The 27,846-nt window shown below is 39.1% G+C and overlaps 1 protein-coding gene across 1 annotated transcript in view; it reads right to left on the bottom strand.

The window, feature by feature from the left end:
* The window catches only part of srrm3 (serine/arginine repetitive matrix 3), a 100,594-nt gene extending 75,884 nt beyond the window's left edge, over positions 1–24,710 (bottom strand). The window contains exon 1 of the mRNA XM_079607194.1: positions 24,580–24,710. The gene's annotated coding sequence lies outside the window, so the exon portion shown is untranslated. The remainder of the gene's footprint in view (positions 1–24,579) is intronic.
* Between the last annotated feature and the right edge of the window lie 3,136 nt (positions 24,711–27,846).

Raw genomic sequence — 27,846 nt, 5'->3', positions numbered from 1 at the left:
AGACTATTGCACTGGAAACGAGTAGCACTTCATTATTGAGATGACGGAGACAGAAAGCAGTGTTAGGACTTTGAGTCTGTTAGGACCGTATGCAATGCTGCCATAGAATCTGAATACATTTATTACCACCCACGGTTTGAAGAACAGACTTCATATCAAGCCTCAAAATGCCGTCTAGGTGGTCATCTCTCCCGGGTTGAAGCGGAGCCCGTAGTCGTGTTATTGTAGGTCTGCTGATAATTGAAAATTACGCTTGATTGATCCCATGTTCAGGGTCGTAAAACGCAAGCGGTGCAGGATCCATTTTCAACCTTAAAACTCAAACGTGTAAAGTCAAGTGATACAAAACAGCTAAACACACACATCTCAGAAGGGCTAGACGGATGAAGAGAGAGAGAAGATGGAGGCGGAAATCAATGAGGAGAAGAAGCAATCTGGAAGAAAACTGAGGGAACGAACGAGTCGTTTTTCTGCTTCTACTCCCACAGCTGTATATTACTGTATTTGTAATGGGATATTGAACTATTTTACAATGTATGTGTGGGTGACTAACCTTCTACGCTTCAAGACTAACCGTGTGTAAATTCATAAGTTGACAGCATTGCTGAGTATTTTCTGCTTAAAACTGCAGTGAACCAAAAACACGGTGTGAAATCGCTGGTGTTTCTGACGTCACAAACATGTGACCAATCCCGTCACTTGTGGGCGGGGCTTTATTCCACTGACGTTCTATGATGTTCAAAGTGTTTCTAAGGATGCTGATTGTTAGAAGGCAGCTGTCTGACTCTGAGATGGTGAACGTGGACATGGCTTGTGTAACATTAGCAGAACATTATTAGCTGTTTGATAACGTAGTCAAGCAAAAGGCTAATCATATTAATAGGGGTAGGGGATTATCAAGCTGATACGTAGTACTTCCGCATTCAGTGATCTTTGTGCACTGCCACTTCCGGTGAATCACTCATCACTCTGGCGAACCCATGATGGACGACCCTAAGTTTATTTATACTGCATCCCTGGTAAATTTACCCAAAATAACTTTTTCTGACGTACAAACATATGTGCTACCTTGTTTTATTTTAAAGATTGGCCCTTCATCCAATCCACTTCTTCCTTAGACTCAGTTCAGTCGGGAATCCATGGAAACTTAAATAAGGTTGGCGTTGTTTGTTTGATTGACAAAGTGGAACAGAGCAGTGACATCTAGCCTTCGTTTCAGCCATTGTTGAACTGCGCCGGAAGTGGAAATGCACAAAGTTGAAAAATCCCGCCCATGAAACCCGGAAGCGTGATAATCCCCTATTACCGGTCTGTGATTCATGGACTTAGGCCCTGTTTACACGAGAACGCTCGCGGGTGAAAACAAAAAAAATATTTTATTGGATGTGCCTTTCGTTTACACGGCGACGGCGTTTTTGGGGCTTAAAAACGCAAAAAAGTGAAAGCACCCTCCAGAGTGGAAATCTTAAAAACGCTCCACCGTCGCGTTCCCGTCTAAAAGGTAAAAACGGTAAAAATGCAAAAGTCTGCTAGACAGTGAAGGCGTCGCGTACGTGTTTACGTCACAGGCATGCACCAGTACAGGAAAATAACAAAACATTATCAAACTAAAATATAGCATTAATTTCATTGACAAAAAAATGTAAAAATTCTGTCATTATTGAGCGACACGTGAAGAGCACCGAGGGTTACAGCAGCTTTACCGTATTAAACATGACAAACTGTGTCAGTGTCTCTTTCACTCTCAGTGCTTCACATCGCCACCTAGCCGCCTGGAGTGCATACTACATCCAATCCCACACACTTTTGCGTCACCATATGCACGCAGATCCCCCCCCCCCATAACGCTCGTCTAAACGCAGAATAAAAAGTGATAACGCAACGCCACTTTTGCGTTTTCTCTTCAGATCGTTTCCGTGTAAACATAGCCTAATATAACATTGATGTTCATCATCTCAAAAATAGCCCAGCAAGAACACAGCATGTGTGCGAGAGCGAGGGAGACGAGAGGACAACAGAAACTGGGGCAAGAGCGAGACAAATAAAGTTCAGCCAGACTCACTAGGACGTTACAAAGACGAAAATGATGTAGAACAGCAACAATGTGCTCATTATAGCAGCTCATTTAGAGTCTCCTCTAATGAAACATTCATGAATTCACATGTTCATATCATTGGGATACGCGAGGAGGAACATGATAATCAGGTTTGGCAGTGGGAGAGCTCATGCATGACGCTCAGCTGTGATTGGTCGGATTATATGGTCGGTTTAGATCTCCATTTAGAACAGAAACCCAGTCATTATCTTCATCAGCACTTCACACACACACACACACACACACTCCTTTTCACATCAGGAGGGAAGATAATTAGTGCTGTTTGCCAAGTCAACCATCACTAGTACTATTGCTCATATTTAGTGTTCTTGAGTCTGCCTGCCCATCCAGTCTTAATAGTTAATGGTAAATGCACTTGGCTTGCTGTCCTCGATCTCAACTCCACTATAACGGTACTATGTCGAGGGAGGAGGAGAGAAATAGAGGAGGAGATGAAGAGAAATTTAGGAGTGACTGCTGCTTATATACGCCAAGCGGCGACCTTACGATCTCTCTGTTGAGTCCGACTTAAACTGCAGTTCATCGACTGGCCAGTAGAGACCGGCTGCAGAAGAGACTCAATCCCATAGACCTCCATGTTAAAATGCCCAACTTTACAGCAGGAGAATATGTGTTTTACAGCCTGGTGCAAAAACTGGTTTTGGTCTATATAGCTAATTTTGCCCTTTATGATGACTGTGAGGTTATAATTCTTTTTTATAACTCATCCGTTTAAATTATATTAAGCCTTAAAGTTCTGCATAATTAAGGGCGTGGCCACTTGAGTGACAGGTGGATTGCTGTTGATGTCACTGCTAGCTGTTTGTCTGCTGTCTGTTAGCGTCGCGTCACCTCAGCTAATCCGCCTCACTGCCCATTTTCGTTTATCTGGGAGTGACGCGCAACCAAGATGGCGACGGCCGGCTCCGCCCACTTTGGCTTCAAAAATGCTCTTCAGAAACCATCGGGTGATGTCACGGACACGACGCCCATATTTTTTTACAGTCTATGATATACGCTTGTAATGATGATTGACAGGACTGAATGATTAGGCTCCGCCCACACCTACGCTTGGAACTCCATTTAGTGATCTGAACAAAACCAGGTATCAAATTATGTGCTACTTAAAATAAATATATGATTAAAAAATCAATTATTGTTGCAGCTTATTCTCACAATTTTTACCTGGTTGACAATAAAACAAGCAACAAATACCACAGACTTTATACACAGACCAGAAGAATACTATTTTCACTTAGAAACCACCTAGAAACAATACAGAACAATCCAGATTGATCAAAAATACAGTAATATTGTGAAATATTACTACAATTTAAAATAACTGTGAATATATAGTAAGGTGTAATTTATTCCTGTGATCAAATCTGAATTCTCAGCATCATTACTCCAGTCTTCAGTGTCACATGATCCTTCAGAAATCAGTATAATATGATGATTTGATGCTCAAGAAACATTTATGATTATTATCCATGTTGAAAATAGTTAATATTTTTGTGGAAACTGTGATAAATTATTTTTTTCGGGATTCTTTGATTAATAGAAAGTTCTAAAGAACAGCATTTATCTGAAATCAAAATCTGCTGTAACATCATAAATGAATTTACTGTCACTTTTGATCAATTTAATTCTCCCTTAATGAATAAAAGTATTAAAAAAATGTTTAATGTACTGACCCTAAACTTTTGATTGGTACTGTAGCTTTAAACTCATTCAATCATACACGATATGTAGATCTTTAACAATAGAGCAAAGAAAAGTGATTTGCAGCAAAACCTCTCAATCCTGAAATCCTTTTGGAGAAAATGAATGAGAAAAATATTGCAGCGCGCTCCACAGATATGAGTTGAAAGTAACACAAGCGTAATCGAGTGTTTTTAAGTCAGGATTGGATTACATGGAGGTGTCGATGTCATATAGTGAACTGCTCGTGCAGACGCCCGTCGTTGTGTATCCACGGCAACAGCAGGATTGGTTCTAGCGTGTCTGACAGCAAGTTCAAGGACAGCAGCGCAGAACCAGACCGAGCATCTGACAAAAGCCCGACATGACGGTGTTGTGACAGCGAGCGGGAGAAAGACTCAACAGCTCACAGATTATACATCTTTACTTCCAGTTAAACCTATGGTAAAACATAAGATAACCATGAATTGCATGAAGTCATGCTTTACACGCTTGAATACAAAACCTTTTTGCTCTATTTACCCTTAAGGCGAGACACGGCAGGCAAAAACATCAGGGTTTTTCTACTGGTCAATTTTTGAGATATTTGTCTTCAATAACATGTCTTCTTTCAGACTTGTGGTGAAAAAAAGTCTGAAATACACATTTAGGTCTTTATTTTACTAACTTTGTCTGTTTGCGTCTGTAGATTTCTCATAAATTCATTAAAAGTTGCTGTTATAAATCATCATGATCCGCGATTTCTGTCTGCTCCCTGTCATCACACACACTGTTAGTAAGCTATCTCTCTCCTGTACAATGCTGTCGGATCCAAATATGGTCATTTCCTGTTTATCAGCAACCAATCGTGAAAGTAAAAGGGCTGAATGCGCAATCTCATTGGCTGATGATAAATCTTTAAAGCCCGTTTTCGCAAAATGACTTTTCTCTCATTCTCCAACTCCGAGATCTCCTCTTCAGTCGCACCGATATACACCAAACCTTCCAGTCTTGTGCCTAGTTATATTATGAAGACATTTACTGAGGGATTTGTAAATATATTATTCCTAGCCTGATTTATATAACATTTTATTCCAAAAAACATGGCGAAAATAATTTTTTTTAAGGCTATTGACAGTATATTCTGATTTACAGGATAACAAAAGTAGATATCCATAAATCCCTCTGTAATTTTTTTCCATCTAATATGTGAACACAATGAAAAAATAATTTTTAACTGGGCTTTATCCAATACTCAAGATTTTGTTTTTTTTATATATGCAAATTAGCGCATATTTAATTAGATATTGCCTAATTTGCATATTTAAACATTAAATTACAGAAACCTTGTAATACATTTATTTCTCATCTTAACGTAGGTAATCAACTGGGAAAGTGTCATGGTGATATCTGCTAGTTAACATTTTCCCCTATTCACCTGTAGTGTCTCCCTTACATACAGTAGGGCACTATTTGAGGGGACAGCCATTAGTGAACATTATCAAGTGCACTCATTAAATCCCATAATGCACCGTTGTAACGGCAATTAACGTACACTCTTTGGCTAGAGAATTCCCATAATGCACTGTGAGGGTCATGCAGAATGTATTCTCGCGTCCAGAGAAGGTAAACCTGTAGCGTGCAGCCTATTAGCCATCCACAATCTCACGAAATAGTCTGTAATCAGCAACTAGAATACTGAGGAGAATAACAGAGAACCACAAACATAACCAATACAAAGGACACTGACAAAGAACTTGGAGTACACAGAAGCAACCGAGACACATGTGTAATTAATCAGAAACCAAAGATATTAACAAGTTTTACACGACAACAATGTACTAAAAATGGAAAAGTTTTTCTTTTCACTTTGCATTTTTTTAAGTACCGACGACAACGTTGTCAAAACAAACCCCGTTCGCACGGGTCCACAAAAGTCCACTAAAATCGCTGTATTCTGCTGTCAGGCCAGTAGATGGCGATGTGTAAATGGCCAAAACTTATTAAAAGTGTTCCGTTTTTAGTTGAAAACAGTGTTTTGAAACGACCTCTAAAAGGAAACACAAGAAGCATGAACAAAAACCCAATGAAACCTAACATAAAGGCCTGTTCACACCGGGACGAATTTCGCGCGCGATATTCGCCGACGTTTAACGCCTCGGGACTAAACAAAGGGCGCCAATGTGAGTGTGCACACCGACGCGTAAAACGGCACGCGTAAAAGCGTCATTTAAAAAAAAAACGCCTCAGGTTCGTTTTTTTGGTTTGACGCGCCGCGTCAAAAACTATCCGACCAATGAGATTGGCGCTTTTGCTCACGTGTCTGGAGCTTCTGAAGTTACAGTAAAACACAACTTGGGGGCGCTCAAACACAAAACGGTCTTGCCGAGCGTAACGTAACGGTGAAGAAGATATACGCCAAGTAGCGTCTACACTGCCGGGAAGAAATAAGACGAGGAAGATGCAAGACGAGATGAATGTAGAGCTGTCGGTCTCGTTGGTGTCGGAACATAAAGAACTATATGACAAACGTGCCAGCGACTACGCGGGGTATTTCTGTTTCACATTAAGCGCCATCTAATGTCAGGGAATGAATTTGCATGTTCACTCGGCTCATCTTCAGCGAAAATCGATTGGGTGTGAACACAAAAAACACGTTGAAAAACGCTGACGAATAATGCGCGCCGATATTCGTCCCGGTGTGTACGGCCCTTAACCCTGACAAAACCATTTTAAATCACATAAAATGCCAATTAGGGACTTATTTTTGATACATTGAAGCATTTTGACCTATACATATTTGAATCTGAAATTGTGCCGACCCGAAACTTTTGAACGGCACTTCAAATAAATGAACGCAACAGAAGCTCGCAAGAATCCAACCAGGATTACTGAACCTCTCCTACATGCAAAGACATTAAATACGGGTATTCAATTTGAGCAGGACGGAGTGAAGATGCGATGGATTATCCATTAGATGTTACTTCCTTTTCCTATAATGGAAATTTCTCCAGACAAAGACAGTGATGGACTGAACAAAGCAAAGATGAGCTTCATTGGATGATGCACCAATAAAATGCATAAATAAAGGTTTCTACCATGTGAGAATCTGAAAAACCCTAAATAGTGTGCAAAAAACACACAATCTTCTCTTCTCTACTTCTCTAATGGCAAGTAACATTGAATTAAATGTGAAATGAAAAGTTTATTTTCAACTTTCAACAATTTTCAAGGTTTTCGGGTGAATCTCAATTAGCCTAAATCTAAACATTTAAATTCAGATCACTATGACTATATGTCATGACATATATTCCAAAAAAAGCGCTTCATCCGTCCTGCTGTTTTCTCAATCCCACTGCTTATCATTAGTAGGCATGAAGTGTATGTCTCACTTCTCATATGGAGAGAAAAGAGACAGTGATAATAAAAGATGATGAAGAGAGACAGATGGAGGCGAGCCAAAGAGAGAGCGAGAGAGCATTGTAATGTGAAATGAGCAGAGAGAGAGAGACTGATAGAGAGATCGATCAGTGGACAGGTGAAAGCTGCGGACAGCTTATTTCCGGCTCGATCCACTCTGACCCTCAGCGTCTGCGATGCGGAAAACAACCACAGCGTCTCTCTCTCTCGGCCTGTCCTGCTGGAGGGAATATCACGTCCTCCAAGAAGGAGAAGTAAGTGAGTGAGTGAAGAGGTATGAATGAGAAAACAGACCATCATAAATGTGATGGGTGAAGGACTTTTCTTTCCAGCTTACAGTTCGGAGTAATTTCAACCTAGGGTTCTTTGCACCATGACCTCGAGCCTGATTTATATCCCTTCCCCCGTCTCCACTTGTGAATCAGTGATGATTTATTCTCGGCTCTGATTCATAATCCCAGAGCTGTCGTGTTGTGATGCTGATGAGATTATATCTGTATGGTATCAGAGTCAGAAGTCAGAGGAAACAATGAACATGTGCTCGCACGATTAGACCTTCAAATGTTATAGAATTAGGATCCACACATAATGCATTTTGACATGCTATATGTTTATCACCTGCTAATATCACTATGTCGAGAGTGAACCGTGTACTTATATGAAGATAACGATCTCTTTATGAACTTTTTGAAGAGTCAAAGTGACAGAAATCTCTCAGATTTCATCAAAATATCTTCATTGTGTTTAGAAGATGAATGAAAATCTTATGGGTTTGGAACGACACAAGAGTGAGTAAATACTGACAGAGTTTAATTTATGGGTGAAATATCCCTTTTTTCAATAAAGTGTAAAATTGCTTCATGAAATATGTGACCCTGGATCACAGACCCAGTCTGGAGCCGCACGGGTATATCTGTGGCAATAGCAACTATACATTGTATGGGTCAAAATTATACATTTTTCTTTTATGCCAAAAAACATTAGGATATTAAGATCATGTTCCACGAAAATATTTAGTAAATGTCCTACCGTAAATATATAAAACATGTATTTTTGTGAGTGAATGCAGCACAATCGTGAACATAAATGCACAACTTTAAAGGAGATTTTCTCAATGTTTGGATTTTTTTGCTCCTCAGATTCCAGATTTTCAATAGTTGTGTCTCGACCAAATATTGTCCTATCCTAACAAACCACACATCAATGGAAAGCTTATTTATTCAGCTTTCATGTGATGTATACATCTTAATTAAAAAAAAATGACCCATGTGACATCTTTGCACAATCGGCTTCAGCCACCAGCACTTTTTAAATGGCTGTACTGATCCACACCAGCATTAAACCAGCACAAACCTGTCTGAACATGAACAAAAAAAGGAAGAAATTCTAAGCTGGGAAGTCGAATCCTTGATTAAGAAGCTTTGGGAGGACATATCAGAAATAATCTCCAGTGTAAGAAGCAAATCTATGTCAAATCTATGTAAAGCCTTTTTACTGGGCTGCTGAAGTACAGACCTCGTCTCTTCCCGCTGGAGGATTGCAAGCTCTTTAAAGGTTGACACCAGGGTGGGAAATTAGCACCCGCCACCAGCCACCCGCCACCGTCCACCAGCCACCCGCCACCCGCCACCCGCCACCGTCCACCAGCCACCCGCCACCCGCCACCCGCGACCAGCCACCAGCCACCCGCCACCCGCCACCCGCGACCAGCCACCAGCCACCCGCCACCCGCCACCGTCCACCAGCCACCAGCCACCCGCCACCAGCCACCCGCCACCAGCCACCAGCCACCAGCCACCAGCCACCCGCCACCAGCCACCAGCCACCCGCCACCCGCCACCAGCCACCCGCCACCAGCCACCCGCCACCGTCCACCAGCCACCAGCCACCCGCCACCCGCCACCAGCCACCCGCCACCCGCCACCAGCCACCCGCCACCAGCCACCCGCCACCAGCCACCCGCCACCAGCCACCCGCCACCAGCCACCAGCCAATGGCGGGTGACTTTGACTTGTATACTAGCCACAGTGGCGGGTTCGAACGACTAGCGATCGTCACTTCAGTTACAAATCCAGCGTCTTTTATAGACGGATTCCCCTGGAATTCCCAATTCACCTTTGGCTAAGCCCTGCCCTAGAATGTAGATTGACCAATCACAGCGCAGCCAAGAACGAGCTCCACAGCGGTCCGACACTTGTTCACAGCGCTTCATTGACTTTAACACCGGCGTCTCATATGTTTGGTCTCGGCAGGCTATTACCGTCGTAGTTTTATCAGAGATGCGGTTAAACGTTGTGCCTGGTGCATTTGTAACACAGATACGCGTTTTTTCCAGAGAGGTTGGAGGGGGGTCCGTTTTTTTCCCTTCCCAAAACCAGTTCACAGTCGGCCCTATTGCCCCAACCCTATTACTGAGAGATGAGTCAATATTTTTTTATTCATTAAACATGTAGGCCTACAATTACTGTAGAATATGACCAAACACAATTTTAGCATGGTCTCGCAGGCTTTTTCATCACTTTATATTTGCCTACATTATTAAAATATGTATTAATAATAATAAAAAAATAGATGATTGAAGCAATTCAAAATATGCTAGAGTACTTTCTTTTATAAATTTGAATTCCGGAAAAAGTGGCTGGTAAAATTGGGCTTTTAACATAACGTAACGTAACATGAATAATTAATTTCAGACTGTATTACAAACCCCGACAGCAACCTCTGACCTTTAGTGCTCCAGAAACACCTCCACTCCTCTAATGAGAGACACTACAGAACCGCAGCAGAACACAGTGAGCGCCGGATCAGATATGGAGACGCAACGAAGCCAGAGAGAAGATGGATCGATACACTCACAGAAGAGCTGCATTCAGATCCACTTCACTGCAGAAACTGATGGAGACACAACCAGAGACCAGCAGGAACTTGTTCTCCAGAATCCTTACATCGAGATACATTGCTTGAGATGCAGTTGTGTAAAACCATAACCGTTCTTATAACTCATTAGTAGCCGCCACAGAAAATGACATTTGAGTGTTATGAATTATTGATCGAGATGAAATAGGACACCATCACGAGTCTGTGTTCATATTTACACAGCAGGACTGAGTCTGAGATACACTAACAAGAACTTAAATCACATACTAGACGCAACACAATATATATATAATTGGTAAAAGTAGCTAGCACACAGGAGCGGTATGTTAGTAGGAGTGTTTTTTATTATTATTATTTATATACTATTATAATATTTATTTTGAATTAGCTTAAGTGCTGTCAAATCAATTAATTGCGATTGATCACATCTAACATAAAGGTTTGTAAATATACAGTGTGTCTGTGTCTGTCTGTGTGTGTGTGTGTGTGTGTGTGTATATATCTTCTTTAAATAAAAGTGAACTAATATATATATATATATATAGAGTATCCGTATAACATATCAGTACTATAATAAATCATATATATATATAGTACTGGTCAAAAGTTTGGAGACATTGCTATTAAAAAAAATTATTTAATTAATTTAAGAAGTCTCCTATGCTCATCAAGGCTGCATTTATTAGATCAAAAATACAGAAAAAAATGTAATATTGTAAAATATTATAACAATTTAAAATAATGGTTTTCTATTTGAATATACTTTAAAATGTAATTTAATCCTGTGATCAAAGCTGTATTTTCAGCATCATTACTCCAGTCTTCAGTGTCACATGATCCTTCAGAAATCACTATAATATGAGGATTATCAATGTTGTGCTGCTTAATATTTTTTTTATAACCTGCGGCTGCGATACGTTGTGTATTGTGTGTTTGGTTTGGGGGCAGATATCTCTGAGCATCTGTGTCAGACCCGCAGCATCCATTGGGAATTGTGTCCTCTGCTTATCCGGATCACAGGGAAGAGGACTGTGCCACCGGGACACAGATGCTGGCTCTCCCATCGAGCCGTGGACCAGCGAGGTCTTCCCTCCGCTAATAACCACCTGACCTACATACTGCAGGTGGCAGCACTAAACTGACGGGGTAAACACCACACACACACACACACACACACACACACACACACACACACACACACACACACACACACACACACACACACACACACACTCACACACACACACACACACACACACACACACACACACACACGCACACTCTCCTGATGATAAAGGCTTTCAGAGAAAACAAGAACAATTTTGACCACAGTGTCTACAAACACTGACCACTTATCTCATCAAATCTATTAGATTATTATCAATGATTGTGTGTTACATGAAGCACCTCCATCTTATTTTTCTCTCCTCAAATAAATCTTCCTCATTGGCTGGTTTGAGAGTCTTCGGGGAGAAACTCACGGCAATACGAGGCAGTTTTACCCTGACGGGAAGAGCAGCAGCTAGGCATGACATTTCCCTATTCCATGGTTGGATCTCAGCCGTTTTTTCTCACACACACACACACACACACACACACACACACACACACACACACACACACACACACACACACACACACACACACACACACACACACACACACACACACACACACACACACACACACACACACACACACACACACACACACACACACACACACACACACACACACAGTTTTGACCAAGTCCAGCTAAAATCCAACACAACAAATAGTGAACAAATAAAATATAAAGCAACATGAAATTAGATAATTGAATATATTAAACCAAAAACTTTCATAATTTTAGAAAGGATGTGAATTAAAACAACCACAGCAGGCAACAAGTTGCTAAATTCTGTTAAATTAAAAATTTTATTTACCGAATTATCCATTTGTTTTCTGACAGGGAACACATGAACGCATCATCCCTCCACATTTTGATTGACAGCCGTCACACTCACAACCTATAGTGACCGTGTTTACTCCTTTCTTCTCAACCACAAAAAAACGTCTGTTGTATTTGTACTTCTGACGAAGCGCTGTTTATTTGAAAAACTATGCCGCAATTTTTAAAAAATAAAATGTTTTCTTAAAATGATAATTAAAAACCAACAGACTGATGAAAATAAGGGACATTTTCTCGATATGCGACGTGCGGGACAAGGGGTGAAAATGCTGTGCGGTGCAACGCACCCTAGTGTGTGTGTGTGTGTGTGTGTATCCTGCGCTGTGATTGTGACAGATGTGTGTGTGTGTGTGTGTGTGTGTGTGTGTGTCTGTGTGTATCCTGCGCTGTGATTGTGACAGATGTGTGTGTGTGTGTGTGTGTGTGTGTGTGTCTGTGTGTATCCTGCGCTGTGATTGTGACAGATGTGTGTGTGTGTGTGTGTGTGTGTATGTGTGTGTGTGTGTGTCTGTGTGTATCCTGCGCTGTGATTGTGACAGATGTGTGTGTGTGTGTGTGTGTGTGTCTGTGTGTATCCTGCGCTGTGATTGTGACAGATGTGTGTGTGTGTGTGTGTGTGTGTATCCTGCGCTGTGATTATGACAGATATCAGAGTCTGACAGAGAGATGTTGTTCAGGATCCTCAGGCATGTTCCTCTGAGCCCTGAGGCTCACATCAAGTCATCTCCATTAGCAGGAAAAGGTCAGACAGCTTTTCTCTCCACCTCAGGCATCATCCGGACGTCCATCTCTGCCAGCTGTTGACCTCTCGCTCTGTCTCTCTGCACGGGTGATCAGCACAGTCAGTGTTCTAGCAGGTTCCTCTGGGATTATCATATCATCACAATCTCCACAGCTTCTGCTCGACTACAACACTGAAGATTTCTTGGGCAAAAGCACGACCCATTTTGCTCACACAACAGCGGCGTCTCGATTCAGAGGCTGCATCCTTCTAAGGGTGCGTTAATCATCCAGGGTCAAACGAAGGCTGTCCAAATTCGAAAGCTCCTTTAAAATTCAGCCTACAAATGCGTCCTTCTTTCTCAGATTCCTTGCAGCCTAGCCTAGCCTATCCCAAGATTCATTGCAACTTAAATTTACCCAAATAACTATACTACTTTACTACTAACTAGCTTATGGGCGGAGCTTATGACACACAGTGTGCCAGTCCGTTTGACTTTAACCTGAAAACTTGCATCAAAAGCGTGTTTGGCGTGTTATCGAGCAAATGCCTTCATATGCAGCGCGTGACACTCAGAAAGCGGCGCGTGAACGACACAAGAAACCAGAATTCTGGTAAAAACGAAGCGACTTTCATGTCCTTTTTCGAACATTTTTAAAAGAGAAATAAATTCAGGATCCATTCTATCAAGGGCACTTGGATTTCTCTGAATGCCGTTATTAATTCAATCATGGAATGTGAATAATGCGAGAACACACGATAACCTTCAAAATATGTCATTTTCTGCATGTGAGATCAGACTGTGCTGATATATTTGGGGCTGTGACTCAATAAGTGTAAAAAATGTATATGCTATTTGCACCGAGTATAAATAGCAGAACAAACATTTTGTTTACAATAATAGATGCAAAGTGTGAGCAGAAGTAATGCGCTGTTTGATAAAGGCACCAGCTATTTAAAATAAGAGTAAAAATTATATATATTGCACATTTGCACTAAATAGCAACAAACAGCATTTTGTTTACAATAAACACATAGTGTTTGATACTATTAAAGGGGTGGTGGATTATGATTTTTTTTTTTTAACTGTAGTTAGTGTGTAATGTTGCTGTTTGATCATAAACAACATCTGCAAAGTTACAACGCTCAAAGTTCAGAGCAAAGGGAGATATTTGCTTTTAAAGAAATCACTTTTTAAGAACTACAACAAACGGCTGGTAGGAACTACACGACATTCCTCCCGGGTTAGTGACATCACCAACCCTATAATTTACATAAACCCCGCCCCCTGAACACGATTTATAGATTATCATGACAGAATATGCTAATCAATGACTAGAAGATAGACACAAAATCTACATAAATTCATCAACTAACCATTCAGAAATGTCCTGTTCTTCTACATGTTCTGTACAATCCTCGTTTGTTAACATTATTATTATTAAGTCTAAATCAGACTTGAAATTGCTGCTATTTAAATCTGCTAAGAGGTGTCAATCAAAGCACACTGGGCCAGCTAACCAATCAAAGCACACTGGGCCAGCTAACCAATCAAAGCACACTGGGCCAGTTAACCAATCACAGCACACTGGGCCAGATAACCAATCACAGCACACATAACAAGAGGCTATTTGTACCAGAGATTAAAATCTGAGGTGGGAAAACAGACTTTGCCAACAAACCCCAGTGTAAACAGACACTGCCAGTAAATAAATGTGTTGGTGGAAGTATGAAGAGTTTCTATTTCTTTGTCTGTCTGTCTGTGCTGCCCACGGCACGTTTGTGAAATGTATTGTCTTCTATAACTATACAGCATCAGAATAAATTATAAATGGGACCGTTCTTTTATAGCCAGAGATAATGAGCAGGTCACGTGATCTGAGCATCTGGACTGACGTGTGTGTGTGTGTGTGTGTGTGTGTGTGTACCTTATGAAAAGGCAGAACAATTGGAGATGGGAAGTTTAGTAACGTTGTAAGAGCTGTCTTGAGCTGTCAGTCAAAGCATCACACACACACACACACACACACACGCACGCACACGCACACACACGCACGCACACTCACACACACACACACACACACACACACACACACACACACACACACACACACACACACACACACACACACACATACACAAACACAAACACACACACACACACACACACACACACACACAGTGCGTTCTGTCAAAACAATGTACTGTAGTTGCCCACATAATACCACACTTGCGATCCTAAAAGCCTACAGTATCTTATTTATTATGCTAATTTCTAAGGCCTCAACATGATCAAAAAGTAAAAGTCTTTTAATACAATTGTACAAACGTCCACTATCAGCTCGTGCTTTACGTGTCTGTGTGCTGTGAAATCTTCACTGGTTTTTGTCAAGTAAACGTAAGAATATCTTCAAGATGAACACTTTCTTTATATGATCATTAGGCATTTTATGAATGTTTATTTGTTCATCTCTCAATCATAATTGTATTGCATTATATGTTTTAAAACTACAGAGCTTTGATCATAAAACTAAGCATTTACTAAGCATTTAAAAATCACATTATCGGCAGATATAGAGTAATGACTGATATTTATATGCATTTTATGTGAGAAGTCTGTTATAAATTCTCAATCGACAGTATTGATGTGGACAGGCATGATGTGGATTACCACAACAAATTTAAATAAATAAAGTAAATAAATAAGTTTATAATGAGGCACTGACAATGAAAGCACTTTCTGTACATGCATTGTGCTGTTAAAACTTGTGCATTATTTGAGCCATCATTTTTACAGTCATTTTAAGTTTTTACGGTTTACTGCATTGCTTCTGCATTGTCATGGTGACGGAGTTATAAAATTGGATGCAATGTAAAAGGTTAAGCGATGTTTTTCACCTTAAAACAGTGTTAACAGGCATATTGTTTACGTCTCATGGCTGTACTTGTAATGTTTAAAGATTGACCCCGTTGTAAATCTCTCACTGTAAGCCAGATTTTTGCTGTTTTGTTTAAAAAATGAGGGACACTTGGAAATTAGGCCCTAATTGATCGTTTGCAAAACCCCGCCCCTTTACCCTAGTTACTGTTGCTATGTCCGACAAGCCACGCCTCTCTCACACACACACACACACACATCATGTTCTCATACATTGCGGAGCAGAGAGGACACGGACAACACACTGACAGACACAGACCAGGTTACTTTTGATATGAAAGAAAGTCTCAACTTTAAAATTTGGTATTTTTTTAAAGAAATGTAAACAATAAATACCGTTTTGTGGCTCTTTAATGTGTGTGACAGATCGCTGTAGAGCCTCAGTTAAAGCTGCTCGTGAACCAATCATCTCTTCCTTCTATTAATTTGTTGGACAAAAATGGCAGATTCAGAGGATGGCGGATTATGATTGGTCAGATCGCCTGTCAATCAAACTCCCTGCGAAGGGTCAATTGTGGTAATCAACAGTCCAATACAAATCCGCTCTTAGAGACACAGAAACGTCTGGTGTGATGTATGATCGAGGGGTGCGACAGCTCCCATTGTGCCTGGAAACCTGATTCACTACACCACCTGATCTGTGTGTGTGTGTGTGTGTGCGTGTGTGTGTGTGTGTGTGTGTGTGTGTGTGTGTGTACACTCTCCTGAGACAGACACGCTCCTCTATTATTCAGTAGAAGAGAGTTCAGATGTACAGGTATCAGCACACACACACACACACACACACACACACACACAGAATGGAAAAAAATCAATGTCTTTAATATCTCAACTGTTTCTCCTACACACTAAAAGCCCAGTAATCTCACATTCATCTCCACTAGAGTTTCATAGAGATCTCAGCAAAGTCTCAAACTGAGCTCAGATCCGCTAAGATAAAGTGTGCCACTGAAAGCCACTGCATCCAACACTCGTAAAGCTTCTAAAAGGTTTTTTTTTAAATTATGCAATTAAAAGGTTTGATCGGCGATTAAAGTTCTTCATTCAATCATTGCCAATAAGGAACCTTTATTTTTAAGAATGACTGAATATTATATTTTTTGCACTGATGAATCATGCACAACAATGGAAGCTTGTTCCCGCCACAGAATTAAAAATAAAAAGGTAATTGCGACTTTTTTTTCTAACAATTGCATTATAAAAACTCGCAATTGCAAGAAAAAAATTCAGAATTGCACGTTTATATCTTGCAATTGCAAGTTTTATTTCGCAATTCTGACTTTATAACACGCAAATGACTATATATGACGTGATTCTGACTTTATATAAAACATTTTAAAAGATAATTGCACATTTTATCTCACAATTGTGAGTTTATTTTTTTATTTCTCAGAATTGCATGATAAAAAGTCGCAATTCTGACTTTATAACACGCAATTGCGACTATAAAGTAAGTCAGTGCGACTAATTGCGAGTTAAAAAGTCAGAATTATAAACTCACAATTTTCTCAGAATTGCATGTTTATATCACTCAATTCTGACGTTTAAAACACACAATTCTGAGAAATAAAGTCGTAAATTCACAATTGTGAGATAAAAATGTGCAATTATCTTTTAAAATGTTTTATTCTGTGGCGGAAACAAGCACAACATCACCAGGAACATGCATTCCTGGTGTTCCAGGAGAGAAAGGTCAGCGAGGGATAGAGAAGAAAGAGTCCTCAGCTGTCTCTGTAGACAAATGCATGAGAGCAGCACAGCTTCAAACACATCTTCCCTCATGCCTTCAATAATGCCCTTTCATCTGCTCTCTCCATCAGCCCAGACCAGTGCTGTGTGTGTCTACAGTATCAGGAGCTGGGATGATCTGCAGACCAGTGGTGGCAAAACTATGGAATATGATGCTTTTGAACGCATCTGAATCAATGGACTGAACTGATTCATAAAACCAGTCTGAGAGACTCAGACCGAAGACTTCTGAGAGATTATTGAGTTATGATTACGCTTGGTTAACTACAGTTGCAAAAAAAAAAAAAAAGCCTGTTTCATTCTAAGGGTCAGAAAAGAGTCATGAAAAATAATGGCAAAAATTATAAATGGACAGGAAATTTAAAAATCCCTTTAAATCTCAAATAAGAACATTCATATCCAAACAGCAAGACACTATTTTTTTTTTTACTATAACATCATTAATATTATTACATTTATTACACCAATATTAATATTATTGATTACTTTTAATATTTTTTTTTACTAATGTAAACAATAGTAATATTTTATTTTAAGAATATTAATATTATTAAACAATATAAATACTGTTTACACATATTTTTAAATAATTGTATTATAACAATAATAGTTTATTTTAAAGGGAAATTGTGTCATAATTTACTCATCCTCATGTCCTTCCAAACCTGTATGCATTTATTTATTCTGTGGAACAGAAAATATGATATTTTTGGCAAAAAATAAATAAATAAATATTTTGTGTTCCACAGATGTAATAAATGCATTCAATTTTGACTGAATGAACATTTCATGATGTTGAGCCCAAAGCACTCACATGATCTCACAATCTCATGATGTTCGTTTAGAAATAACTTTATCTTTGATGAGACTCAAAATATTGCATTTACATTCTGATTGATATTGGATTTTGCAGATTGTGTCTGATAGGCGCTTTGAACCCTGAGATCAGTGTAGAAATCCTAGAATGATTTAATATATTAGTATTTCTTCTGTGGAACAGAGTCTGCTCATTTACTTTTAATAATAATAATAAGTGGTTTATGGCTGTCGAGCTGCAAAATATGCTGCAAAAGTGTCCATATTCCACGTTTTATGAAGTCATATAATAAAAAGTCAAACACCTCAGTGAATAATGATTATAATTAATAAATTAAAGTATTGTATGACTTTAGAAGATTTAGAATAAAATGCATTAGTCATGTCATGTGCACTAATTTTATAATGTTTTTATGGTGCTATTAATCTTTCTGAAGCTCCAGCTACCATTATGAAAAACGGGACAGATTCTGCAAACATTAAAAGCATTTATACTTCAGTCAGTGTGAATTTAATCCATAATTAACGATGTCTCCACTATGAGCCTCAACACTAGAAACACACACTCACTCAACTTATGATGGCATTTCTGCTGACAAATAAGCATCATTTAATATTCAGTTGGTTATATCTAGCGATCAGAGAGATATGGAAGATTGTTTCCGCCACAGGGAAAAAAAAGCATCTTCAATATAAGGAGTTAATATTGTTTTTTTATTTAAAAAAAAAACATTTTAAAAGATAATTTCAACTTTTTTATCTCACAATTGCGAGTTTACATTTCTCAGAATTGCAAGATATAAAGTCAGAATTGTGAGAAATAAACGCGCAATTCTGACTTTTTTTTCTCGCAATTCTGACTTTATATCTCGCAATTCTGAATTTATATCTCACAATTCTGAATTTATATCTCACAATTCTGACTTTAAATCTCGCAATTCTGAATTTATATCTCACAATTCTGATTTATATCTCGGAAACAATCTTCCGTTTATAGAGACACGACGTTAACTAGTATTGGTAACACTTTACAACAAGTTCCCGTTAGTTAAAGCATTACATTTATTACAATATTTTTTAACATTAGTTAATAAAAATACAACTGTTCATTGTTGGTTCATTAAATAATATTAACATATGCAACTTTTGATTTAGCATGGCATTAAGAAAATGCTGAAATTAGCATAAGATTAATAAATGCTTATCAATACTCTAATGAGAGATAGTAGAATGTCTAAAGTGGACCATCTAAATAAAGTGTAACCAAATGCTCAGTTCATGTTAACTAATGTAATCATCTAATTTTAACAAATGCAACCTTATTGTTAAGTGTTACCCTTCATCGCCACATCATTACGGTGATGCATGCAGCGTGTGTATGCGCAAATGCATTGTTAATATTGTCAGGTTTTTAATCAGACCGCCTGGAAATGAAGTCGTGTTTACAAAGTCACTAGAGAAGGTTTAAAGCTGGTGACATCCAATCTTTCACAAGCACACCTACTATATGTTGAGCCTATTTATTACTTTATACCAGACAGAAATTGCAAAAGCTCTACATGCATTTCTGCTAATTCTGCTGTTGTTCTGCAATGATGTTTTTAGACCAACTCTGCTGTGAAATTCTAAAAATACATTTTCAAGACAGAAAAATGAGAGTCCGCTGAGAGTCTACATTCCCATTTAGCATTAAACACACTCCAGTGTGCAGTTAGAGGACAGGCATGTGCTGGATCACACACACACACACACGCATGTTAACCAGCCCCCTGAGGACCCGTGTGCCCTTCAGTGGAATGACAGAAGAGAGAATAATGATGGCAAGGGGAGAAATTTTGATAAAATGGAGGGAGAGAGAGAGAGAGAGAGAGAGAGAGAGAGAGAGAGAGAGAGAGAGAGAGAGAGAGAGAGAGAGAGAGCGAGAGAGCGAGAGAGCGAGAGAGAGAGAGAGAGAGAGAGAGAGAGAGAGAGAGAGAGAGAGAGAGAGAGAGAGAGAGAGAGAGAGAAACCTGGATACAAATATAACACACTACCTCACTTCTTTCTTTCTTTTTTGGCCGCCGGCCTTCATACATAAAGTGTGCACTTTTTTTAATCTTTACGCCAGTTGCTTTAAAAGCCCATTTTTAAGAGAATATGTGAAACATATAATATGTTAATAGCTAATATAATGACACATTAGCAATTAATATGAATAAAAAGACCATCAATGGAGAAAGATGTTTTTTTTTTTTTGCTTGCAGAATGATATATTGTAGCATGATCTAAAAACCATGAAGTGCACAATATCAATGTAAAATCAGCCTCTAAATGTAAACATGTTTATTTTATAAATGAGCTTTGTAGACATACTGTATGTGTGTAAATCCTTTATTGCAATCCATAAACAGGTTTATTCTATATTTGCATTTCAGAAGCTGTCCATATGCAGAGCAAAACATGAACATATTAATGAATCACGCGGCCTCTAGGGGGCGCACACAGACTTTTCAATCCTCAAACATTTGTAGCCCGAATTTACAAAAGAGAAATCTAATCAATCACTTCTGATTAGGGCTGCACGATATTGAAGAAAAATGAGATAAATGCGATAAATCATTAAATAACGCGATATTCCATATGCAATACGGTAATGCTAGGCTAATTGAAAAAAAAAATGTGTGGTTTCATTATAAATTATCTCCTGATTTTCTGAAGATTACTATTTATTTTTTGTATTTCCCATGTACTTGTATTAATTTTTTGGATGTGTAGTTTCTATAATTGGTTTGTGAATTATTATTTTATATATATATATATATATATATATTTTTTTTTTATAAACTATCCCTTATCTACTGCCTTGCTTTACTTTGAGTTTTATGACTTATTCTTATTCTTATTTTGACTTTTTGTGCTTGATACTTGTAACCCCTGTGCTTTTTGTTCAATAAAAAAAAAAAATGCTTAAAGTGTGTAAAAAAAATGCTATAACCTACATACGTGTTTCACATTCTTTTTGTGACGAGAAAACATCCCGACAGCTTCAGACAGTGAACATCAGTGTTTTACTGTCGCATAAGAAGTGTTATTTAACATCAGTGTAACCCACGTGGTTCAGGATATCCTACATTACGGTTATTAAACAACATAAACTGAATAATCAAATGTAAACATAAAACACTTAGTTATTATCACTGTATGAATTAAATATATCCTGATTCTTATTAAAGCTACAAAAGTTATTCAGCCGAAAGCAGCAAGTGATTTTCTCTGTCTTTTGTTCATGACCCAAGCTGTTGCGATATGCATATCGTGATATTTTAATCATTTCTATATATTGTGCAGCCCTACTTCTGATCTATGATTGGCAATCAACATGGAAGAGTGTTAAATGCCTCTGGGAACCACTTCCCTAACCTGACAGTCCACTAATACTCGAATGAGAGACAGCTGCCATGTGACGTATAGTACGTCGTTTGGGGAGCATCAAAATAAAGTGTTCGCAGATAATAAGCAGACGGTTATGGAGTTAATATTGTAGAGCGCTATAAAATCTGTTTTATTTTTTACCAAATTCCGTTTTTTCTATTTATATTTTTGCAAATTCCGTTTTTTTCCTTTACATTTTTGGGAATTCAGTTTTTTTTTTACCCTTTACTGTTATTTATTTATTCACTTGTTTTTTAGTCGTAAAAAGAGTGTGCTTTTAATGTCAATGAATAAAATGTACACACATAAAATAGGAATGACCTTAAATGTTTTGAGGTAACAAACATCACATTTACTCAATACTTTTCAGGACAAATACTGCACGATGCAACATAACACTGCGCTCGCAGTACTTCAAGTCACAACAAAATATTAATGGTTATGAGCTTTAAACTGTCCAGTAAAATAAATTATATTAGTTTTAATGAAAGTGCTGCCACGCGCTGCTCTAAGTGCTGCACGAGTCCTCATAATCTGTTTGTTACTTAAAGGTTGGGTAGGTCAGAATTCTCTAAAAAAAAAACTTTTATTCAAATTTGTTAAAACTGTCTTTATATACCAAGACATATTTAAAATGCAAGTACTCTGAAATATAGAGTATAAAAAACTGAGTGACTCTAGTGTATTTAATCTTCAAAAAACACAGCCCATTCACTCCCACCTAAAAACGGGTGCGCGACTGCGCGCACGTGGGCGGAGCCAGTAATAGCGGCGGTAGTCATGGCGACGGAGAGTGACAGTCGCGCAAGCCAATCACTTGTTTCGTCCCGGTAGGAATTAATGAGCTGTGTTTTTTGAAGATTAAATACACTATAGTCACTCAATCTTTATACTCTCTTTTTCAAAGAACTTACATTTTAATTATGTATTGGTATATAAAGACAGTTTAAGCCAATTTGAAAAAAAGTTATTTAGACAATTCTTACCTACACAACCTTTAAGGTACATAAATTATTGTTATATGTTCTTAAAATATGTTTGTGTAAAAGTTTAATGCATGAGCATTCACAGCAGATAACACACGCGCTACAACACACAAAACAGAATTTCATTCCAAATATGTAAAATTCCGGGAAATTCCGCGTTAACACTAGATTCCGCGTTAATTAGCCAATTCCACGATTCCGTGATCGCAGAAATTATATGGCCCTAATATTGTGCCATAATTAAACAAACAAATCCAGCATGTTGCAAACAAACTCGATCTGCTTTGCAAAGGAAAAGTCGACTCGCAAAATGCTGGATTTGTTTGTTTAATTATGGCACAAAATTAACTCCATAGACGGTGCACTAATATTAACACTATTAATATTGCCATCATCATCTGATGAGTTCTGCACACGGAAGAACCACTTACATTTTATTGGAATTACTTCTAGTCACACACACACACACACACACACACACGAAACTGATCTCAGATTTATTTCCTGACACATTGCCGCAGCCCAAAAGAAAAGAAAAGAAAAAAAAAAAATTTTTTCAATACAGTCTTAAATTTCTCATGCCATATTTTTAGACCGTTCACTATTATTTTCACTCACAGACAGCGGATCAGAAACAGAATTCCAGAAAACATATGAAAGCTTCAGCATCTTGACAGTGTTTTACTGGATCCGGATCATGTGCTAGCAGAGCTTTTTTTAGGTTTGCGGAGCTAAAACCCCTAAAAAACACACCAGATCTGCACCATACATGTCATTTCCACCGCCTTTTCAGGAGAAATACTATATATTGAGTTGACCAGCTCAAAGCAGCCTCGTGCATGCTGACATAAATCTACATAACTGCGGATATATGCAGAATAAAACGCCAGCCTGGGGATTACCGACACCAGCGGTGGATAACACACACACTCCCCTGCAGTAAGTGTCTCTTTCTGAGGCAGTGACCCCTGAGCAAAGACGGGGTACAGCTGTCAATCAATGCCTCAACACACACAAATATCATCTCCACAGCGTTACGATTCCAGAAACACCACGTCCGTATTACACATCATTCATTTAGCATCAGAAAATATAAGAATTGCATAAATATAAGAAGCTCTACAAGACAATTTTGCATTTAGAATAACACACATCGCTTTGTATAAGCAAAGTATATAGCAAAAGTATGGCAATACAATGCAAAATTAATAAACAAGTACTAGAATTGGTATATAATACTGATAATATAGACAGTTCTTGATAGATTTTGGGTAACACTTAATTTTAAGGTGACGTAGTTACACGTGACTACATGTACGTACTATAGTAATAACAGTAAATTAGCCTATGCATAAGTTACTAACCCTACACCAAACCGTAAATCTATAAGTGCATTCGGTTAATTAATATTACTTATTTGACTAGTTACAATGTAACTACGTCACATAAAAATAAAGTGTAACCCCCGTTTGGTTATAATTAAACATTTAATGATACGGAATAATGTGTAACTGAATGTCGCTTCTCTATGGGCCGGGTCAGATTTCTAATGATTAATACGCATTTATTGGACATTATTTGATCAAAATATCGAGATCGTGTAATTTAAAGCGATACTTTTTTTAGGAAAAACGTTAACTATTCTACGTCATCGTTCATTTCAAACGCGTCTTATTATTATTATGAAACAGCGATTAGTCAGACGGTCGTTAAACAGGGAAATATTATGAAATGTCATGAGTTTGTGTTTGATTTACACCGACACATAGACAGAGTACATAAAGGACAAAAGAATCGGCGATGATAGTAATCGCGTTTAATCACATTAAGCGCTTAAAGCGTCGTGTGTGTGTGTGTGTGTGTGTTTGATGCTCACGCGCACTCTCGTGTTGTTCCTGCGCTATTATATTGCGAGAATCTGGTGAATAATCTTACCGGTTCTTGTTGTGGATGAGGATGCGGTTCTGCGGTGGTCTGGTGTGTGTGTTCCTCTGGTTTTGCGGTGGTTTGGTGTGTGTGTGTTCCTCTGAGGATCGGGAGCTGTCCTCCGCGCGCAGTGCTGAACGCTCAGTGCTGGACAGCGACCGAGAACGGGACGATTCCAGCGAGGCGCGTTAGACACAGCGACACCCAGCGGCCGGGAGGCGCAACTGCAATACTGACTCATTTCAAGACGAATAACTCGCTCACATTAAAAAAGAATCAGAGGGAACCTATAAACCGGCAAATTAAGTAATGATAATAATAATAACGACCCATAAAACAGTAAGTTAAAGGCATTTATAATATGAGAAGGAAAGACAAGTATAAAAGTTTGAACTCACTAGCGACACCTGGTGAGGTACTGTTACCACAGAACATATACATTTTGGTATACATGTCCTCTCTCTCTCTCACACACATACACACACACACACACACAAACACACAAACACACACACAGACACACGACACCACACATAAACACATACATACCCATAGACACACACACATACACACGACACACACACATAAACACATACATACCCATAGACACACACACATACACTTATATACAGACAGACAAACGCACAAAGAAACGCACACCATAAAGACACATTCATATATATATATATATATAAAGACACACACATTATATATATATTTATACCTCCACGCACGCACGCACGCACGCACGCACACACACACACACACAATTCATTCAAAAATTAAGAAAATGTAATGAAATAATTGTCTAATGTCTACACAAGATGCAGCAGAAAGGGTACAAACTGCTATTTCTTAAAGTTTTACAATTGCAATTACATATGCAGAAACATATTTTTCATGCTAGTTCAACTGTATGCTAGCTAGCGGTTTATCTAATAGATCTCACCAAAAAAAAAGTTTACATAAAGTTGTGGGACAGTGTGTGTGTGTGTGTGTGTGTGTGTGTGTGTGTGTGTGTGTGTGTGTGTAAAGCACCATCAAACACTAAAGCCATCACAATAAGACAAACAGTCAAACTTTACATTTATTCCTTGAGGGAAATTCACACTTTGTTGAAAAGACCAACAAAATAAAAGTTGAAATGACATGTAAACAAGGCACAGAACGTTATACTGTAAAACACTCACATTCATTGATATTTTGAGAATTACAAAGCAATAACATCAACAGAAGAAACTATGCTGTGTCTTCAACAGTAAGGCATTAAACGGCACATGAAAAACGCATGAATTCTGATCAGCTTCTGTTTTCCTATAAATAATGAAAAGAACAGACAACTAAACCATTTACCATCAATAAGCACTTGTATGTTTGTGGGAAAGAGCATCATTGGCTGCATTTATGAGAGTCCATTGTGATTGGTCGTTGCTGTTGGGATTGGATGAGCATGAGGGTCAAATGAATGTCATTGGTTGTAGCCGAGGGATGAATGTCATTGGTTGTAGCCGAGGGATGAATGTCATTGGTTGTAGCCGAGGGATGAGTGATGAATGTCATTGGTTGTAGCCGAGGGATGAGTGATGAATGTCATTGGTTGTAGCCGAGGGATGAATGTCATTGGTTGTAGCCGAGGGATGAGGGATGAATGTCATTGGTTGTAGCCGATGGATGATTGTCATTGGTTGTAGCAGAGGGATGAGTGATGAATGTCATTGGTTGTAGCCGAGGGATGAATGTCATTGGTTGTAGCAGAGGGATGAATGTCATTGGTTGTAGCCGAGGGATGAATGTCATTGGTTGTAGCCGAGGGATGAATGTCATTGGTTGTAGCCGAGGGATGAATGTCATTGGTTGTAGCCGAGGGATGAGGGATAAATGTCATTGGTTGTAGCAGAGGGATGAGGGATGAATGTCATTGGTTGTAGCCGAGGGATGAATGTCATTGGTTATAGCCGAGGGATGAGGGATGAATGTCATTGGTTGTAGCAGAGGGATGAGGGATGAATGTCATTGGTTATAGCCGAGGGATGAGGGATGAATGTCATTGGTTGTAGCTGAGGGATGAGGGATGAATGTCATTGGTTGTAGCCGAGGGATGAGGGATGAATGTCATTGGTTGTAGCAGAGGGATGAGGGATGAATGTCATTGGTTGTAGCAGAGGGATGAGTGATGAATGTCATTGGTTGTAGCAGAGGGATGAGGGATGAATGTCATTGATTGTAGCAGAGGGATGAATGTCATTGGTTGTAGCCGAGGGATGAATGTCATTGGTTGTAGCAGAGGGATGAGTGATGAATGTCATTGGTTGTAGCAGAGGGATGAGGGATGAATGTCATTGGTTGTAGCAGAGGGATGAGGGATGAATGTCATTGATTGTAGCAGAGGGATGAATGTCATTGGTTGTAGCCGAGGGATGAATGTCATTGGTTGTAGCAGAGGGATGAGTGATGAATGTCATTGGTTGTAGCAGAGGGATGAGGGATGAATGTCATTGGTTGTAGCAGAGGGATGAGGGATGAATGTCATTGATTGTAGCAGAGGGATGAATGTCATTGGTTGTAGCCGAGGGATGAATGTCATTGGTTGTAGCAGAGGGATGAATGTCATTGGTTGTAGCAGAGGGATGAGGGATGAATGTCATTGGTTGTAGCAGAGGGAAGAGGGATGAATGTCATTGGTTGTAGCAGAGGGATGAGGGATGAATGTCATTGGTTGTAGCCGAGGGATGAGGGATGAATGTCATTGGTTATAGCCGAGGGATGAGGGATGAATGTCATTGGTTGTAGCCGAGGGATGAATGTCATTGGTTGTAGCAGAGGGATGAGGGATGAATGTCATTGGTTGTAGCCGAGGGATAAGGGATGAATGTCATTGGTTATAGCCGAGGGATGAGGGATGAATGTCATTGGTTGTAGCAGAGGGATGAGGGATGAATGTCATTGGTTGTAGCCGAGGGATGAATGTCATTGGTTGTAGCAGAGGGATGAGGGATGAATGTCATTGGTTATAGCCGAGGGATGAGGGATGAATGTCATTGGTTGTAGCAGAGGGATGAGGGATGAATGTCATTGGTAGCCGAGGGATGAGGGATGAATGTCATTGGTTATAGCCGAGGGATGAGGGATGAATGTCATTGGTTGTAGCAGAGGGATGAGGGATGAATGTCATTGGTTATAGCCGAGGGATGAGGGATGAATGTCATTGGTTGTAGCAGAGGGATGAGGGATGAATGTCATTGGTTATAGCCGAGGGATGAGGGATGAATGTCATTG

The sequence above is a fragment of the Phoxinus phoxinus genome (genome assembly GCF_949152265.1).
Source record: "Phoxinus phoxinus genome assembly, chromosome: 3".
In the NCBI taxonomy this organism is placed as follows: domain Eukaryota; kingdom Metazoa; phylum Chordata; class Actinopteri; order Cypriniformes; family Leuciscidae; genus Phoxinus; species Phoxinus phoxinus.
This window is presented reverse-complemented; position numbering and strand designations above follow the sequence as displayed.